The sequence below is a fragment of the Aegilops tauschii genome, chromosome 2 (assembly GCF_002575655.3).
Source record: "Aegilops tauschii subsp. strangulata cultivar AL8/78 chromosome 2, Aet v6.0, whole genome shotgun sequence".
NCBI lineage: Eukaryota > Viridiplantae > Streptophyta > Magnoliopsida > Poales > Poaceae > Aegilops > Aegilops tauschii.
The window spans coordinates 330,005,564-330,021,313 of record NC_053036.3 but is presented as its reverse complement, the minus strand read 5'-3'; the positions used below and the strand labels follow the sequence as shown (position 1 = coordinate 330,021,313).

Sequence of the window (15,750 nt, the reverse complement as noted above, 5' to 3'; positions counted from 1 at the left end):
GTCGTGGTATCAGCCGAAGCCTTCGTGACGTCAGCGACTGAGTGGCGCGCACCGTGTTGGACCGCTTTGACGTAACCGCCGTGATCGTGTGGGTTGCTAGGTCTGCTCGCGGCCGCGTTCGCAACGTGCAGGTGTGCATAGGGCGATGGGCCCAGACCCCTGCGCGCTTAGGATTAGACCGGCGTGCTGACCGCTCTGTTGTGCTTAGGTGGGGCTGCGACGCGTTGATCTTACGAGGCCGAGCATGACCCAGAAAAGTGTGTCCGGCCAATTGGGATCGAGCGTGTTGGGTTCTGTGGTGCACCCCTGCAGGGAAGTTTATCTATTCGAATAGCCGTGTCCCTCGGTAAAAGGACGACCCGGAGTTGTACCTTGACCTTATGACAACTAGAACTGGATACTGAATAAAATACACCCTTCCAAGTGCCAGATACAACCCGGTGATCGCTCTCTAACAGGGAGACGAGGAGGGGATTGCCGGGTAGGATTATGCTATGCGATGCTACTTGGAGGACTTCACTCTATTTTCTTCTATATGCTGCAAGATGGAGATGACCAGAAGCGTAGTCTTCGACAGGACTAGCTATCCCCCTTTTAATTCTGGCATTCTGCAGTTCAGTCCACTGATATGCCCCTTTACACATATACCCATGCATATGTAGTGTAGCTCCTTGCTTGCGAGTACTTTGGATGAGTACTCATGGTTGCTTCTCTCCCTCTTTTTCCCCCTTTCCTTTCTATCTGGTTGTCGCAACCAGATGTTGGAGTCCAGGAGCCAGACGCCACCGTCGACGACGACTCCCACGGCACTGGAGGTGCCTACTACTACGTGCAGGCCGCTGACGACGACCAGGAGTAGTTAGGAGGTCCCAGGCAGGAGGCCTTGCCTCTTCGATCGTTGCTACTTTTGTGCTAGCCTTCTTAAGGCAAAACTTGTTTAACTTATGTCTGTACTCAGATATTGTTGCTTCCGCTGACTCGTCTATGATCGAGCACTTGTATTCGAGCCCTCGAGGCCCCTGGCTTGTATTATGATGCTTGTATGACTTATTTATGTTTTAGAGTTGTGTTGTGATATCTTCCCGTGAGTCCCTGATCTTGGTCGTACACATTTGCGTGCATGATTAGTGTACGGTCAAATCGGGGGCGTCACAAGTTGGTATCAGAGCCGACTGCCTGTAGGAAACCCCCTTCCACACTCCTTGGCCGAAGTCGAGTCTAGACATTACAAAAACTTTTACTAACATGGCTGTGTGTCTTACGGGCCCACGTCGCCATTGGGTGGTACTAGGATCTTTTACTCCTCGACCTTTACTCTGGGACTCTGAACTCTCTTCTACTCGGGTTAAACGAATTTACTAACTCTAACACTAGGATCCCGTGACCGCGTTCACCCCAAAGATGGATAAGCCATAGTTGTTTCTTAGAATAGTATTTTGAACAATTCACACACTGTCAATTGACTCCTTTGAAACGTCTTTGCTTTCAGATGGAACCCTCGAGGCAGGTCGTGCGCCACACGACGGCCATTGGTGCCTCGGGATCACCTGCGGTGCTAGCTTAGATGATGACCTATCTGGGTTATCGCTGGCACCCTGAGTTCACCGTCTACGAGGAGTACCAGGACTTTAACCAGGAGCAGTACCGTGCCATCGTCCACCTCTACTCTCGGGAGTACGACTCCACTACTGTGCTGCACACCGCACATGGTGTTGGTGTGACCATCGATATGGCTGTCCACGATGCAGCCTATGCTGCTCTGACACGTCTTCGTGGAGAGTATCGGGAGTTGGACACCTCCCCTTTCAGGCACATTGCTATCGCCTCTGATGTTGGGGCGGAGGGATACTATACTGCTGCCTACTCCACTGTCACCCGGGAGCCCTTCTACCATCAGCACCTGGTTCTGCATGCTGATGGGCTGGATCGAGCTAACCGAGCTCTTCGCCACGAGATGTACACCACCCGTCAGCACCTTTACCGTGCTCTGACGCTGCTGCACCCCTTTGTCCGGTCTGGACAGGTACCGCGTTCTGCGATCTACCCAGCCAGGACCGTGATGCCCCACGGTGTTGGTTGGCCAGAGGTGGGAGGCTACTCTCCCGCACTTGGACCTTTTCTGCCACCTGAGCACCGGGCTCTACACTTGAGTATCCGCGGCCCCCAGTCTGCTGACGTGGAGGACTATCCGTTGCCTCACTACCAGCTGTCGGGCTACGATTACCTCCACAGTACCTCTTGGGACTGATGTAGGCTTGATGGTAGTATTAGTTTCAGTCGTCGCGAGCCTGTGTGCCGCCTATGATGTTTTAGTCCATGTACTGAACTCTATGTACTGAACTCTATGCATGACCCCTTTTGTAAGTTATGCCGACTACTATGCAGTAGCTATCGTGCTCCTTTCAATTATGCATGTTTCATCATGAATGATTCTTGTCATTGCAAATTTTCTCAATGCTGAACTACCCCTGTTATATATTAGCAGGATGGTTAGACCAGGTGGTCGTGGTCGCGGTGGCGATGCCCCACCACCACCTGAGTACATGGCTGGTATGATCCAACAGTTCGAACTGAACCGCCAATTCATGGAAAATATGATGGCTCAGTTTCCTCGCCCCAATATGAACCAGCAGCCAGCCCAAGTGACTCTTCAAGATTTCATACGCCTCAACCCAACCATCTACCGCAGCTCAACTCAGCCTCTGGATGCTGATGACTGGCTCCGTGACATCACCTATGAGATGGAGTCTGCTGATGTAGCCCCTGCCAGCTATGTCAATTTTGCTTCCTTCTTCTTGAAGGGACCCGCAGCTCAATGGTGGGACAGCCACAGGCGTACTCTGCCAGCTGGAACAATCATCACCTGGCCAGACTTCCAAGCTGCTTTCCGTGCCCGCTTCATTCCTCAAGGAGTCATGGACCGGAAGAAGCGTGAGTTCCGCAACCTCACCCAAGGCAACAAAACTGTTGAAGCTTATCAGCGGGAGTTTCTGGACTTGTCCCGCTATGCTGAAGAAGACATTGCAACTGATGCACGCAGACAGGAGAAGTTCCGTGATGGCCTTCAAGCTGACATCAAGCTCGCACTTCTAGTGCATGACTTTGCTGATTTCGCCACCTTGGTGAATAAGGCCATCAATGTCGAGACTGGTCTGCAGGAATACCAGAGCTCTCAGAGGCGCAACCGTGACACGGGCTCATCTTCGGGCTCGCCCTCCCAGAAGCGTAAGATATGGATCCCAAACAGCATGTATCGTCCAAATGCACCTGCTCCCAGGAAATCTTATGCTGCACCGCGTCTGCCTCCTCCACCATCTAAGCAGTCAAAGCTACCAGCTCCCCCACCTGGGGCTCCTGTTCCCACTCCCGATAATGGTCTGTGCTTCAAGTGTGGTCAACCGGGTCACTTTGCCAGGAACTGCTATCAGAACCAGAATCAACTGGCCCTTCCAGCAGCTGGCCGTGGTAACAACCAGCCCCGCAACAACAATGCTAAGTCTTATGGTCGTGCTCATGCCAACCACGTTGATCTCAGCGAAGCTCAAGACCATCCTGCTACTGTGATGGGTACACTCCTCGTAAATTCAGTACCAGCATCCGTTTTATTTGATACAGGAGCATCCCATTCATTCATATCAGCAGAATTTGCATTCCTGCATGGCATTCATTACGAAGAGATAAACACTCCGCTAGTGGTACACACCCCTGCGGGCCAATGTCAAACCTCTATGGTTAGTCGCGATGTTACTGTTGAAATTGAAGGACTGGAATTTCTTGTCTCTCCCATCGTACTGAAGTCCTGTAGCATTGATCTCATTCTGGGAATGAATTGGTTAAAAGCGCATACTGCTTCAATCGTTTGCACCACTAAGACCGTCCATCTGCTACACCCTTCAGATGAGATAGTTACTTACCAAGCCCATCTGGTGCAAAATGCCGAGGCAAGGCTCTATGCATTGAATGCATTGAACGCTGCACCACTCGAGGGCATTGAAAACATTCCCGTCGTGCGTGAATTCCTCGACGTCTTCCCTGAAGAACTTCCGGGGATTCCCCCTGCTAGAGCTGTCGAATTCATCATCGACTTGAAACCAGGCACCACTCCTATAGCCAAGCGACCCTACAAAATGCCGCCGCATGAACTCCTTGAGCTTAAGGAGGAAATCGACAAGTCTCTTCGCAAAGGATTCATTCGCCCAAGTTGCTCTCCTTGGGGAGCACCTTCTCTCTTTGTCAAGAAGAAGGATGGGACAAACCGGTTAGTTCAAGACTACCGTCCTATAAACCAAGCTACCATTCAGAATAAATACCCTCTTCCTCGGATCAATGATCTGTATGATCAACTGGCGGGTTCGTCAGTGTTCTCTAAGCTCGACTTGAGGTTGGGCTACCACCAGATCCGTGTTCGCGAAGAGGATATCCCAAAGACCGCCTTCGTGACTCGCTATGGTTCATACGAGTACACCGTCATGTCTTTCGGTTTAACCAATGCTCCAGCCACCTTCTCTCGTCTGATGAACTACATATTCATGGATTACCTCGACAAGTTCGTCGTGGTTTATCTGGATGATATCCTGATATTTTCCAAGAACGAAGAAGAACATGCTGAACATCTTCGACTTGTGCTGGAAAAACTACGAGAACATCAACTATATGCCAAGTTCTCTAAATGTGAATTCTGGCTACCGGAAGTAACCTATCTGGGGCATGTCATCTCTAAGGATGGTATTGCCGTCAACCCCGAGCGAGTTCAGGCTATTCTTGATTGGACTCCTCCCAAGAACGTTAAGCAAGTCAGAAGTTTTCTCGGTCTCGCCAGCTATTGCCGTCGATTTGTCGAGAACTTCTCCAAGATCGCCAGGCCTCTGACTAACCTGTTACATAAGGGCGTCAAGTTCCAATGGACAGACAAATGTCAGGAAAGTTTCCAGGCACTCAAAGACAAGTTGACTTCTGCCCCAGTTCTAGCTCCACCTGATACTAAGAAGGACTTCGTCATCTACTGCGACGCTTCCCGTCAAGGATTAGGCTGTGTCCTAATGCAAGACCGCAGAGTGATTGCTTATGCCTCTCGACAATTGCGCCCTCACGAAGAGAACTACCCAGTTCACGACCTCGAACTTGCTGCCGTCATTCATGCGCTGAAGCAGTGGCGACATTACCTTCTCGGTAATCGTTGCGAGATCTTCACCGACCACCAAAGTCTGAAGTATCTGTTTACTCAGCCAGACCTGAACCTCCGTCAGCAGAGATGGATGGAGCTTGTCGCAGACTTTGATTTGGGTATTTCCTATACGCCAGGCAAGGCTAATGTAATGGCTGATGCCTTGAGCCGCAAGTCTTACTGCAACCACCTCCAGGTTCATAAAGTTCAGCCCTCACTTGTTGAAGAATTCAGGAAGCTGAACCTCCATATTGTTCCTCCGGGTGCACTCGCTCCCCCTCCTAAGGAATTTGGCAAGGTGAACCTCCACGTTGTTACCCAGGGTTCCCTCAATACCCTAGTTGCTAAACCAGATCTCGAGGACAGCATCAAAAGGCTACAGAAGTATGACTCTGAAGCCTACAAGATTAAGCGCTACCTCGCAGAAGGAAAGCCCTCATTCTTCACCATTTCTGAAGATGGCACCCTATACTTCAAGGGCCGCCTAGTGGTGCCATGTGCAGAGAAAAACCTGGATATGACACAGGAAGTTATGAAAGAAGCCCATGATACGCCTCTATGTATCCATCCTGGTAGTACAAAGATGTACCAAGATATCCGTCAGAGATTCTGGTGGACTAATATGAAGCAAGACATTGCTCGTTATGTTGCTGAGTGTGACGTTTGCCGTCGTATCAAAGCAGAACATCAAAGGCCTGCTGGAACTCTGCAACCTATCTCTATTCCTGAATGGAAATGGGACCATGTTGAGATGGACTTCGTCACTGGATTTCCCAAATCGCAGAAAGGTAATGATGCTATTCTTGTCGTCAGTGACCCGCTTTCCAAAGTTGCACATTTTCTGGCAGTCAAAGAAACGATCACTGCTAGCCAGTTGGCAACGCTCTATATGTCCAGGATTGTTTCACTCCACGGTATTCCATTGGTTATCAGTTCAGACCGTGGTAGCTTATTCACTTCAAGATTCTGGGCAAGTTTCCAAGAAGCTATGGGAACTCATCTGTCATTCAGTACTGCGTTTCATCCTCAATCGCAAGGACAAGTTGAACGCGTCAATCAAGTCCTCGAAGACATGCTTCGAGCTTGCGTTATTTCCTTCGGCAAGAAATGGGAGGAATCTCTCCCGTATGCTGAGTTCTCTTATAATAATAGCTATCAAGCTAGTCTGAAGATGGCCCCCTTCGAAGTGTTGTATGGACGAAAGTGCCGAACCCCTCTGAACTGGTCAGAAACTGGGGAACGTCCACTCATCGGACCGGATATTATCCAAGATGCCGAAGAACAAGTCCGCATTATTCGCGAGAATCTCAAGACTGCTCAGTCACGTCATAAGAGTCAGTATGACCGTCATCATAAAGACATGGTCTATCAACCTGGCGAAAAGGCTTATCTTCGAGTCACACCTATGAAGGGTGCTCACCGCTTCGGGATCAAGGGCAAACTAGCTCCTCGCTATATTGGCCCATTCACTATTCTCGAAAGGCGTGGAAAAGTGGCATACCAACTGGAACTACCGCCGAACCTTTCTCAGGTTCACGATGTGTTCCATGTGTCACAGCTCCGCCGTTGCTTCAAGGATCCAATCCGAGCTGTGGATCATGAAGTGCTCGAATTACAGCAAGACCTCTCCTATAAGGAGCATCCGGTCCGCATTCTCGACCAAGCTAAACGCCGCACACGTCAGAAGGCGATCAAGTTTCTCAAAGTCCAGTGGTCGCACCATTCTGAAGATGAGGCCACTTGGGAACGAGAGGATCGTCTGCGCGAAGAATACCCCGCACTGTTTCCTTCTACCTCCTAAATCTCGGGACGAGATTTCTTGTAGTGGAGGAGATTTGTAACACCCTGAGAATCATGCTACAGTAACCCCCTGTGATTAAGCTAATCATGTTGCTAAACAGGGCTTGATCACATTTGAATCACCTTCCTTTCAAACTCCTAGCTCAAACTTCAAATATAATTAAAGTGAAAAATAAAAGTTTTCAAAAATTCAAACAAAAATGTTCAGTGGGTGCTAAATAATACACTGGTAATTATGGTGGAGAAAACACATTTTTATAAAATGTCTAAATACTTTTAAATGAAATAAAACAGAAAAGGGAATAAGCAAATAAAGAGAAAACAGAAAACAGAACCCAGGCAGAGAAAAAGAAAAAAAAGGGGAAAAAGGCCCGCTTCCCCCCCACTGCCCCCCGGCCCAAACTGGGCCGCAGCCGCGCCCCCGGCCCAGCCCACCTCCTCCCTCGCCCCTTCCCTGTTCCCCCGACCGGGTCGGAACAGGGGCGCGCTGCCGCCCGACCCCCTCGCCGGCACCGACGCCGGAGGGGATAAGGTCGCCAGCTCCCCCGCCTCCTCGGGCCTCCCTCCCACTCACCCCGCTCTCCCTCTCGGCCCCCGCGCCTCCCTCTTCCCTCCCCCGGATCCGCGCCGCTCTCCTCTGCCCCACGCCCGACGCGCTCGCCGCCGTTCCCGTCGTTCACGCGGCCACCGTGCCCCACTCGCCACCTCGCCGTGTCGTACGACGTCGCCGCCCTCGACTACACCCCCTCCGCCTCTTCGTCGAAGCTCGGAGCCACTACAACGACCTCTCCGAGCTCGCCTTCATCTTCGGACGCCGGCGACCCCCTTCTTCCCCGGCGACGACCTGCTGCTACTAAGCCACCCACGGGCCTTTCTTGCGCCGCGCGGTGAGCTCCTCTACCTCCTCCCCCTCTCCGTTAGCTCGCTCGCGCTCCGTAGCTGCTTCCCCGCGCGCGCCCGAACGCCACGCCGCGGAGCTCGCCGCCGGCGTGTCTCCGGTGACCAAATGGTCACGGGCGTTGGCCCGCTAGCCCGACCGCACCGAGCCGCACCCGCCTAGGTAGTTAGTTCGGCCGTTCGCGCGCTCTAGCGTAGCTTCCGTCGGGCACCCGTAGCACCTCGCCGCCGGCGAGTTCATAGCGCTCGTCTCCGGCCGTTCCAGCCCCTCCGACCACCGCCGTTGGACGCGCGACGTCGAGCCGCGTCGAACGCGCCAAGCCCCGCCCCCGCAAACCCACTGTGGGCGAAACCCGAAGCACACCCGCGCATCGCCGCCGCGTTGGAGCTCGCCGGAGCCCCTCTCCGGTGCCCTGCCGGGCCCCCCCCCCTGGCTCACCGCCAGTGGCCCCCACGGGCCCCAGTTGACTGGGTTGACCCAGTCAACTGCTGACTGGGCAGGCCCAGTCACTGACATGCGGGCCCCGCCGCAAAAATTAAAAAAGAAAATGTTTTATAAATAAAAATAATTAGTTTAATTAATCTCTCACTGACAGGTGGGCCCAGTAGTTAATTAACTAAAAACTAATTAGTTTAGTCCTCTGTTAACCCACTGTCTATGACAGGTGGGTCCCCCTTGTCAGTTTGACCAGTAAACCCGGACTGTTGACCGCTGACGTCACTCATACGTCATGCTGACGTCATATCCCTTTTTCTGTTAATTAAATAATTCCAGAAATTCAAATAAACTTTGAAAATTCATATCTTTTAAACCGTAACTCGGATGAAAATGTTTTCTATATGAAAGTTGCTCAGAACGACGAGACGAATCCGAATACGCAGTCCGTTCGTCCACCACACCTCCCTAACCTATCGAACTAGCAACTTTCCCCCCTCCGGTCCGTCTGTCCGAAAACGTGAAACATCGGGAATACTTTCCCGGATGTTCCCCCCCCTTCACCGGTACCACCTACTGTCGCGTTAGGACACCCCTAGCACCGCTCACTATCATGTCACGCATCGTCATGCTTATGTTTGCATTGTATTTACTGTTTCTTCCCCCTCTTCTCTCCGGTAGACTACGAGACCGACACTGCTGCTGCCCAGTTCGACTACGGAGTCGACGACCCCTCCTACTTGCCAGAGCAACCAGGCAAGCCCCCCCCCCTTGATCACCAGATATCGCCTACTCTCCTCTATACTGCTTGCATTAGAGTAGTGTAGCATGTTACTGCTTTTCGATATCCTATTCTGATGCATAGCCTATCCTTGCTACTACTGTTGATACCTTTACCTGCAATCCTACATGCTTAGTATAGGATGCTAGATTTCCATCAGTGGCCCTACATTCTTGTCCGTCTGCTGTGCTACACTATCGGGCCGTGATCACCCGGGCGGTGATCGCGGGTATATACTTATATACTATATACATGACACATGTGATGACTAAAGTCGGGTCGGCTCGTAGGAGTACCCGCAAGTGGATCTTTGTGGCGGAGCGACAGGGCAGGTTGAGACCGCCTAGGTAAGAGGTGGGCCTGGCCCTGGTCGGCGTTCGCGGATACTTAACACGCTTAACGAGATCTTGGTATTTGATCTGAGTCTGGCCATTTGGTCTATACGCACTAGCCATCTACGTGGGAGTAGTTATGGGTATCCCGGCGTCGTGGTATCAGCCGAAGCCTTCGTGACGTCAGCGACTGAGTGGCGCGCACCGTGTTGGACCGCTTTGACGTAACCGCCGTGATCGTGTGGGTTGCTAGGTCTGCTCGCGGCCGCGTTCGCAACGTGCAGGTGTGCATAGGGCGATGGGCCCAGACCCCTGCGCGCTTAGGATTAGACCGGCGTGCTGACCGCTCTGTTGTGCTTAGGTGGGGCTGCGACGCGTTGATCTTACGAGGCCGAGCATGACCCAGAAAAGTGTGTCCGGCCAATTGGGATCGAGCGTGTTGGGTTATGTGGTGCACCCCTGCAGGGAAGTTTATCTATTCGAATAGCCGTGTCCCTCGGTAAAAGGACGACCCGGAGTTGTACCTTGACCTTATGACAACTAGAACTGGATACTGAATAAAATACACCCTTCCAAGTGCCAGATACAACCCGGTGATCGCTCTCTAACAGGGAGACGAGGAGGGGATTGCCGGGTAGGATTATGCTATGCGATGCTACTTGGAGGACTTCACTCTATTTTCTTCTATATGCTGCAAGATGGAGATGACCAGAAGCGTAGTCTTCGACAGGACTAGCTATCCCCCTTTTAATTCTGGCATTCTGCAGTTCAGTCCACTGATATGCCCCTTTACACATATACCCATGCATATGTAGTGTAGCTCCTTGCTTGCGAGTACTTTGGATGAGTACTCACGGTTGCTTCTCTCCCTCTTTTTCCCCCTTTCCTTTCTATCTGGTTGTCGCAACCAGATGTTGGAGTCCAGGAGCCAGACGCCACCGTCGACGACGACTCCCACGGCACTGGAGGTGCCTACTACTACGTGCAGGCCGCTGACGACGACCAGGAGTAGTTAGGAGGTCCCAGGCAGGAGGCCTTGCCTCTTCGATCGTTGCTACTTTTGTGCTAGCCTTCTTAAGGCAAAACTTGTTTAACTTATGTCTGTACTCAGATATTGTTGCTTCCGCTGACTCGTCTATGATCGAGCACTTGTATTCGAGCCCTCGAGGCCCCTGGCTTGTATTATGATGCTTGTATGACTTATTTATGTTTTAGAGTTGTGTTGTGATATCTTCCCGTGAGTCCCTGATCTTGGTCGTACACATTTGCGTGCATGATTAGTGTACGGTCAAATCGGGGGCGTCACACTTTAGAACAGTATTTGCTAGACCATGAAAATGATATGTTTACACTAGTACATCGAGCTCATAAACAAACGGTTTTAAACCCCTTTCCGCGATGGCATTTGGAACCGTCTCCAAGTGAGTGTGGGCGATAGGAGGGTCCTTCCCACACGACCCAGAAACCGTCGGGGATATGCCCTCCTGGCATACACGTTCGGCAAAATGAGGTCATGTGCGACCGGCGAGCGCTCAAATACGGAAATACGTACAGTAGAGCTAAAAAATACAATTATACGGCGAAATTGTTTCCGGTCGCAAGTACATCTCACACAGTCAGTCCGCGCTAAATGTTTCCGTTCGTATGTACATCCCACACAGTCGCTCGAAGGAAAACGTTTCCGTTCACAGGTACACCACACATAATTTTTCCCGTTAAATCGCTTGCGTTATTGAATGTATCACACACGGTCCGTGGAAGAAACTGTGTGGCAAAGGCTGTCCATCACACACAGTTTTCATGTGGTAAACGTTTGCGCAAGGTGGCCTAACGCAAACAGTTTTCAAGAGAAAGTCGTGTGTGATTGTTCATTGATCCAACACGGTTTATTCCTAGAAACTGTGTGCGTTGCCTGCGGTCATCGCACACGGTATTTTTTCAACAATCGTTTGCAATAGCAAAACCCAATTAGCAGGCTAATTCGTCACTAGCAGGCTAATTATTCGATTATTCATAATCCATTTATTAATCTAATTGATAGTTCATATTAAACACACAATATATTTCATTTTCATAATCTTTACCTAATAATAAAGCATCTATTGCCTCTGCCGGCACACCCGTCGTGACACTTTTGCAAAAAGGCCCTTCTCTTTTCTGAAAATTGTACCCGCAATCCCTCTTTAAGTGATATCTAAATTTAAAAAACGATTTGGTTTGACAAATTGACCCCTAGATTTATTAGAATTCAACCCGAGCTACTTTCCTCTATCTTATCCACAAGCTCCCTCTCCAGCCGCGGGGGCGCAGGACTCACGCATGGCCTCCCCGCCGCTGCGTCCGCGCTGGTCCTCGATCCTACGCGCGGGGCTCCCCGACCTTTGATCCCCTCGCTTCAACGGCGGCGGCACCCTGTCCTTCCATTGACCGCCCGATTCCGGCCAACTCCTGCGCCTTCCCCGGGCTGCAGCTCACGGTAACGGATCCCCTCGCCGCCCCCTACCGATTCGCCCTGCAGCCGGTCTTCCTCGCCGCCCCGGCGTGCCCCTTGGCCACCGAGGAGATGAGTTGCGCTGCCCGTGAGCACCTCTCCCGATTCATCTCTTTCCTCGCCCACATGGGCCGCGCGAGTAGGAGCTCGCCGTCGGCCATGGATGCGGCCTAGAACTGCTACCGCCCATGCCCTGCCATGCGCCGACGGCCATGGACCAGCCGCACGAGTAGGAGCACGCCACGGCGTGCGCGCATGGATGCGGCCGAGAACTGCTGCCGCCCCTGAACTGAAGCCGCGTGATGCTGCTGCCGCTGGGGCGTGCTGCTGCTCGCCTCTCCAGTCCGCCGGTGCCTCTCACTCGGGTGGTGTCCCGGGCTGACGGTGAGGCACTGCGTGCGTCCGAGCTGCTGCTTGCGTCGCCTCGCGACCGCTGCTGGACCTGAGGGAGCCGCCGCGCGCGTCCAGGGGAGCATCTGAGCAGCTCGCGTTTGAGCTGACGGCTACGTGCGCAACCTCTGAATTCAGTGATGCAAAATTCTGGAGGCAACTACATGTATATAGTATTCATGAAAGCTTTCATTTGAAAGCTCATAAGGTCAATTTTGTTCCTTTTTCATTTTTGTTCTTTCATTTGAAAGCTCATATGGTCAATTTTGGAGGCAACTACATGTAAACAAATTATGGCACGCAGCACAAGTTTCTTTGTTTGTAAATTAAGCAGTCTGGTAGATTTGGAAAGGAGGAACATGGTACTGAACTTTTATATATCAGCATAAGGTACATCCCAATTAAGCAGATTTGTTCTTCTGTTCTATCCAGGGTACTGAACACTATAATTTTACCTTTCTGTTCTAGATGTTTTCCTATGCCTTGAGGAGTTGCCGATGGATAATATGCAGAGGCTACCAAGTGGTAGCTCCAATCTTGCAATTGAGGTCAGCAATGGGTGCTTCTCCTGGGACGGCTCACCTGAGATACCAACACTGAAGGATCTGAGTTTTCAAGATCAGCAAGGCATGCGTGTTGCAGTCTGTGGGATGATCGGCTCTAGAAAATCAAGTTTGCTCTTTTGCAGTCTGTGGGATGACCGGCTCTCAGTGAGGTGCCAAAGCTATTAGGTGATCCCAAGACTTGCGGAACAATGGCATATGCCAGCCAGACAGTATGGATGAAGAGCGGCAAAAATTCAGGACAACATACTGTTTGACAAGGAAATGGAGAGTGAGAAGTATGACAGGGTCCTTGTGTGGTGTTCGCTGAAGAAAGACTTGGAGATCAAAGTCATTTGAGAGTGAGGCAGCAATCTTAGTGGTAGGCAGAAGCAATGGATTCAGATAGCCTGAGCATTGTATCAGGGTGCCTTTTCTCGTGAGATCTAAAGCACTCCCCCGACTTCCGTCCCCGCGAGATCCGGAGAGGAAGTGCTGGCCTCCAGCCTCCGGCGGGGAAGCTGCTGCCTTCCATGGCAAAAAATACAATTCCTCGCTGACCTCCCCAGTCAAGTCCCCCCTTCACGCTCAACCCCTCCTCTGCGTCGTGCATCCTCGCCTTCCTCTCCCTAAACACAGACCAAGCCCTCCCCTAAACCCAATCCCGTGGTACTATTGCATCTTGGTTTTGTGAATACTATTACATCATGAAAAGAAGGGGGACTGATTATTGGTTCAAAATAATTGGGGAGCATAGAGATGTGAGAGATTGAGGGGTTTGGTTGGGGATTTGTACCATATCATGTTGATGTGTATTCCATTATTTATTCTTTGCTCTGCTTGGGGCAATTTTGTTGTACAGGGAGCTATGATTTGGATCAATTATATACTTATATGTGATGTTCTTTCATGCTTTTGAGGCTCCTGTTGAAGAGATAATTTTTAGCTATTTGTACTGATTATTGCTACTGGTGTTGATTGCATTTATTGTTGCTACCATATGCAGATTGCCGTGAATGTATGAGAGATTAATACCATTATCCCATGTGTGCAATCTTTAAATGGATGGCTGATGCTTGGTGTATTCTTTTGTGTCAATCGGAACAAACAAGGAGGGAGGGTCTGGCTCCAGTTCATTGTAACTCAATTAACATAGTTCGACCACTCTGAAAAAGGTGATGCTCTGTAGTAAGTTCATTTATGGTTGTGTGTGTTTCTATTGATGTGTTTGCCCTGTCTGTTCATTGCATATTCAGTTGTTCGAAAAAGGGGTGTCATTTGTGCCAAGTTAATCAACTAGGGAAAGTAACACTTGATCACAGGGTAATAAAGTTAGTAGGTGTATGTAAAGTTATGTAGCTTCGTCAAACAGATGTGATGTTTTAGTTGTTGGTCAGTTATAGCTGCTCTCCAATGACCTTTTGAATTCAACATGTCATCAGTCAAATATACAAGGAGGACACAGAACAAATCAGAAAGAATGTAGCAAGTTGTTAAATCTGATTTGCTGCTTTCATTTTGTGGAACTCTATAGCTTGTGAAATATTCATGTGTTATATCTTGTACGCCTCTTGTGATTTTACCAATGGAGTTGGCTCTAGCTCTTGAAAAGATGGTGAATGAGAAGCTTCCCAACCTTCCCACTGTAAGTTTCTTCTTCATGCCTATTTACAAGGAAAATTACTTTAAAAGTATTTGTGTGTGTGTGTGTTTGGCCCACTGAATTCCTAATTATTTATCCGAACCAGTACATGCAAACGTCTCACCATATCTAAAACGTTCATCCCAAATTTAACAGGTAGCAACAATGTGAAAAGATCCTCAGCTGAGCATCTTCATTGGGCAATGGACATGAGGTAACGTGAGAAAATAAAATTGGAAGGAAAAAGATCTAATACTGGGGCTACAAAACCGTATTAGCAAAACCTGTTAACAGACGCTCTGTCTAGATGTATGTTATTTCTCTCTAAGTTAGTCAATGCTCGTCCACAGGCGCGAGGGGTGTTAAGAGGAAATGGACTCTCTGGAGCTTTCTTACAGTGAGGACAGGATCCCCTCTTGCCCAAGGTTAAATTCCTCAACTATCTAGCCCCGTGATGCCAATGGTTCCCTTCCAGTCTTCTCTTTAAAATCTGTCAGCAGCAAGCTCTGTCTAAATGTATGGTACTTCTCTAAGGAGATGTCACAGTATTTTTAATTTAAATACCTGTTATAGGTCCCTTGAGTGCTTAGCTGAAATTTGCTGGTTTACTAGCTCTCTGAAAGGGTCAAATCACTGTAGAGCAACTATAGCATGCAACTGCTATAGTTGTATATATAGTTTGTATTTATCACTAAGATTGGTCATCAAGATGTTCTGCATCAAAGGTGTTGGTAGTGCTACAGTTGAAAAAATAAGATGACTTTGTGGTGTTACTACTACCTGAGAAGTAGCAACCTCCCACAAAAGGCATGCCATTTTTTCTGTTTGTGTACTATGTTTTGGGGAGCTATAACAAAGTCGTTACTATGGCAGAAAAAGTAGTACAGTAAAGCATGTACCAGATATACTGGGAGAAAATGCCACGTGATAAAAGAACGACTTCAAATGAATGCATATGTCTTGAAATGAACTTTTTATCATGTTGTGATTGATTACTGGAACTATACTTAATTTGTTATCTTTTAGGCAGAATATATGATATTGACAGGATTTTTTTATGTGATACCGGAAGCAGGTAAATTTCTTTTGTCAATTGTCATACACTATTCTAACCTCCCGCCTGGCAGTATCATCTACAATGATGTTTTCACCTAGCTTGATCTTCTGCATTGCATATACTTCTAGTTTTTTATATGTATCCTGTGTATACTGATTGTTTCCCTCTATTGTGTGTAAGCCGAATTTTCTAATCGATCCTATTTTGTGTCGCAATTC

At 49.5% G+C, this 15,750-nt stretch overlaps 1 long non-coding RNA gene across 2 annotated transcripts; it reads left to right on the top strand.

Moving 5' to 3' along the window:
- The first annotated feature begins 12,764 nt into the window (after positions 1-12,764).
- Positions 12,765-15,194, top strand: LOC109740885 (uncharacterized). Of its 2 annotated transcripts, XR_012202612.1 has the most exons (4): positions 12,765-14,008; positions 14,435-14,478; positions 14,632-14,689; positions 14,826-15,194. It is a non-coding gene; the product is annotated as an uncharacterized lncRNA (long non-coding RNA). The 2 variants fall into 2 exon arrangements; XR_006670064.2 differs by lacking the exon at positions 12,765-14,008 and having other exon boundaries at positions 14,256-14,478.
- The last annotated feature ends 556 nt before the right edge of the window (positions 15,195-15,750 follow it).